General features: G+C 29.8%; 1 long non-coding RNA gene across 1 annotated transcript; it reads left to right on the forward strand.

Annotated features, from left to right (window-relative positions):
* The first annotated feature begins 109 nt into the window (after positions 1-109).
* On the forward strand, positions 110-3652 carry LOC111089129. The gene is made up of 2 exons (XR_002613461.1): positions 110-1010; positions 1061-3652. It is a non-coding gene; the product is annotated as an uncharacterized LOC111089129 (long non-coding RNA).
* The last annotated feature ends 736 nt before the right edge of the window (positions 3653-4388 follow it).

Below are 4388 nucleotides of genomic sequence, written 5' to 3' on the forward strand. Positions count from 1 at the left end.
TAATGACTTCAAACAGTCCATATCAACATGGAATTGTTGTGGATGTAATGACTTCAAACAGTCCATATCAACATGGAATTGTTGTGGATGCAAACAGTCCATATCAACATGGAATTATTGTGGATGATGTAGTGGATGTAATGACTTCAAACAGTTCATATAAAAATGAAATTATTTGTAATAAAGTATGGGAGGTAGAGATTGCAAACAATTAATGTCACATTGCTCTGAATGATGTAGTGGATCTAATCTAATGACTTCAAGCTGTCCATACCAACATGAAATCATTTAGAATGATGTAGGGATATATAAACTTCAGGCAGTTCATATGAATTAGAATTTATATAGAATAATTAGGGATTGAAAAAAAACTCACAGTCCATGTCAGTGAGACATAATAATATATGGGATGTAAAATCTTCAAACAGTTGATGTCAACATGAAATTACTTAGAATGATGTAACTATTTCTAGCAGTTAACATGACAATGAAATTATGTAATGTACGGTATGTAAATGTTTTTAGCAGTCCATATCAACATGAAATTACTTAGAATGATGTAATGGATGTAACTATTTCTAGCAGTCCATATCAACATGAAATTACTTAGAATGATGTAATGGATGTAACTATTTCTAGCAGTTAACATGACAATGAAATTATGTAATGTAAGGTATATAAATATTTCTAGCAGTCCATATCAACATGAAATTATTTAGAATGATGTATGGGATGTAATTACTTCTAGCAGTCCATATCAACATGAAATTATTTAGAATAAGGGATGTAAATACTTCTAGCAGTCCACATTAACATGAAATTTTGTAGATTAATGTAAGGGATGTAAATACTTCTAGCAGTCCATATCAACATGAAATTTTGTAGATTAATGTAAGGGATGTAAATACTTCTAGCAGTCCATATCAACATGAAATTTTGTAGATTAATGTAAGGGATGTAAATACTTCTAGCAGTCCATATCAACATGAAATTGTATAGAATAATTTCAGGTATTTCTAAGAATTGGTATTGAACTGGTTAGTACAGTTCATGATAACAGGTATTTCTAAGAATTGGTATTGAACTGGTTAGTACAGTTCATGATAACAGAACATTTCTGGTGGATGGTGTTGGTATTAAATCTTTTAGACTTATCCATGAAATGTATGAGGTGTTTTAGTTAGTTATAGCATGGAATTAGTGGTAATCTTAACATTAGCATAGCAGTGGTCGAAATGCTAACATTAACATAGCAATGATCAAAATGTTAACATTAGCATAATATTAGTCGAAATGTTAATATTAGCATTAGAATGGTCAAGATGTTTAGCATAATAATAATGGCCAAAATATTTACATTAACATAATATTGGTCAAAATGTTAACATTAACATAATATTGGTCGAAATGTTAACATTAACATAATATTGGTCGAAATGTTTACATCAGGATAACAATGGTCAAAATGTTGATGTTTACATAAAACTGGTCTGAATGTTGTTAAAATAGTTAAAATGTCGCTGTTATCAGGGAATTAAGGGGGGAAAATATTATTAGTTATATTGTGGAATATTAATGTTAGCGTAGAAGTTGTAAGCATGTTGATGATGTCGTGGAAGTGCTGAAGACACGAGAGGTTCAAATGTTGACGTTAGGGCATTGGTGACGTAGCATGGATTGTAAACACTTCAACAAGTGGCGTTTGCTTCACTGCAAGACATCATTACTTTGGATTTACACTTTACGTCATTATGAATCGATATATGCACGAGTGCACGTGTCTTTAAAAATGTTAGAACCCATGTAAAGAAAGCTGTGTTGGTGCTGAATAGAAACAGCAAAGTACAATGGTAACTCAACACGAGTTACTTGAATAAACTACTAATATGAAGTTAATATTCCTCTAATATTCCAACATTCAGGGTTAAATGAACAAAGAAAGTACGTTCATTGTAAAAACCATGAAATAGCAACGTACTCTTCACACAAAAAATGTATTTACTTTGATGATGTGTACGTTTTACTATCACTATGGTCACAGTATAGTGTAAGTGGTACGTTCTAAAGGGTAAACGTTTGGTAGGCTAATAGCTTCTAACTGAAGTTCCACAACCTTATTTTGTAGGATTTTGAAAGAAGTCGTTATAAACATAACATCGTTTAAACAAGATTACAATTTCTTTAATTTATTCCAGAGAAATGATTCGATATTTAAATATTTTTCTGTGTAAATTTAATTTATCTTTCTTTCTTTATGCATCAAGCAATGTCTGTTAAATTAAATTTATACATTCAGAGTAACGTTCCTATGAAACGCTTTTTATTTTAATTTAACGTGTAAATATTCTATGTAAAGGTAAGAGAAATATTAATTTACAAAATACAAATAATCACCGACAGATGGCAATAGCGGAAAATGTACAAATTGCTTTTAACGTTAATTTTGATACCTTTTTATCAAACTGTGAATTACTATTAAAGAAAATTTAAAGCTTTTATGATTATTATTTTGTCTAGTCTCATATATATTGCAATGGTTGGGGTTTCTGGCGTCGTGTTTTTATTGTTTCTTGCACAGATCTTCATGTGGTGTACATTGATAAACATTACTTTGCAAAGCAGCTACACGTACGTACGTAATGAAAAAGGCTGTGGAGTTAACACATGTCTAATAAAAAAGATTGAAAGAACTTTCAACGGTTAAACTAACGAACTACAAACAGTTGCGCTTGTTGCTTATTTAATGGACATTTAAACGATTAAATTAAAACTACCAACAATTCCGTTTGTTGCTTAATTAGTTAATATTTCAACAATTAAACTAGCTAGAACTACAAACAGTTGCGTTTGTTGCTTAATTAATTAATATTTCAACAATTAAACTAGCTATAACCACAAACAGTTGCGTTTGTTGCTTAATTAATTAATATTTCAACAATTAAACTAGCTAGAACTACAAACACTTGCGTTTGTTGCCAAGTGTTTATGTTCTAGTTTATAAATATCGAACGAAAAGCCAACGCTTTTGTATATTGGTACAATATAGTTTCCTATCGTTAAGCCAATGCATTGCACTTGGCGCGTATCATGTTAATATTTTAACGCTGTTGTACTTGGTGATAGACAAATATTACAACAACCAGTTAGGCTTAGTGCGTATATTACCTTACAATGGATAAGATTTCAATAATTAAGTAATAAAGACTGATACGCCTCATTCTCAGGGCATGATATAAAAAAAATGAACTCATTAAGTGTAAGGATTTCTTTAGTGTGATATATTAACACACTGCCATCTTTCCTAATGTGTTATTAATATATATGAGATCCGTTTTTTATTATTAGAAGGGTAAAAGAAAAATAAGTTAAGAAAGTAGATTAATATTTACCTAAGCTAAAATATTGTTAGCATGATTGATAATTCCGTTCAAGATAGAAGATAGGTAAGGGACGGACAAAAAGAAATATAAATTAATGAAAAATTGTTAACAGTGTCAGAAAAGAGAGAGAGAGAAAAAAAAAGCTATTAGAAAGATAACAATTTGTGTATGTATAAAAATATTTTCATTTGATAGAAGTTGTTTCTCTTAGTCGTTTTGTTAATTGATAAATAAATGTATCTTTTGTGTTATGTAATAAAAATGAAGACTGAGTATTGTTATCTCTGTTAAATCGGAAAAACAATAACAATTCTCTGAACCCAACACCATTTTACTGTTATAGTCAAGTATAAGACCGACTAAAAATCAAAAACTTATGTTCTCACACTTCTGCCCTTTTGTGAGAGCTGCATATTAACATTAAAGTTATGTGTTCTGAGAATTGAAATTTTATCATCAACCGTTTGTAACATTTTGTATACAAATCATTGTATGTAATAACTATTTGTAGTAACTATTATTGTAAATTGTATTATTGTGTGTATCAATCTTGTTGTCAAATATCATAAATTGGCTATATATCGGCTTTTACTTAACTGCTAAATCCAAAGTACAATTTAACTATTAAATATAAAGTACAATTTTACTCAATTTCAGGCTATTTGAGATTCTAATATCTAACAGGGAGATAAATACAAATTTTCAGTTTTATAGTTTTTATGGGCGTTTTTGACAATTACGTATAAGGGAAACAACTTTTCATGTCCTAAGATAACTTTTCATTAATCATGAATTTACATAACTTCCCTTAACGGGACGGGTATTCCAGCTAGTAAAAAAATTTACAAATAAATTTCAGTACCTGCCTTCAGCGAGTGGAGGATATGTGTACAAAATTTACGACACCATTATTATTAAATACAGAAAAACAACTCAACTTTTCTTTTAAAAACTCACTAAAACAGGCGATATTGACGTTTTCACGTCATCTCTTAACAGCCAATAGTA

The sequence above is a fragment of the Limulus polyphemus genome, unplaced genomic scaffold (assembly GCF_000517525.1).
Source record: "Limulus polyphemus unplaced genomic scaffold, Limulus_polyphemus-2.1.2 Scaffold5326, whole genome shotgun sequence".
Classification (NCBI taxonomy): Eukaryota; Metazoa; Arthropoda; class Merostomata; order Xiphosura; family Limulidae; genus Limulus; species Limulus polyphemus.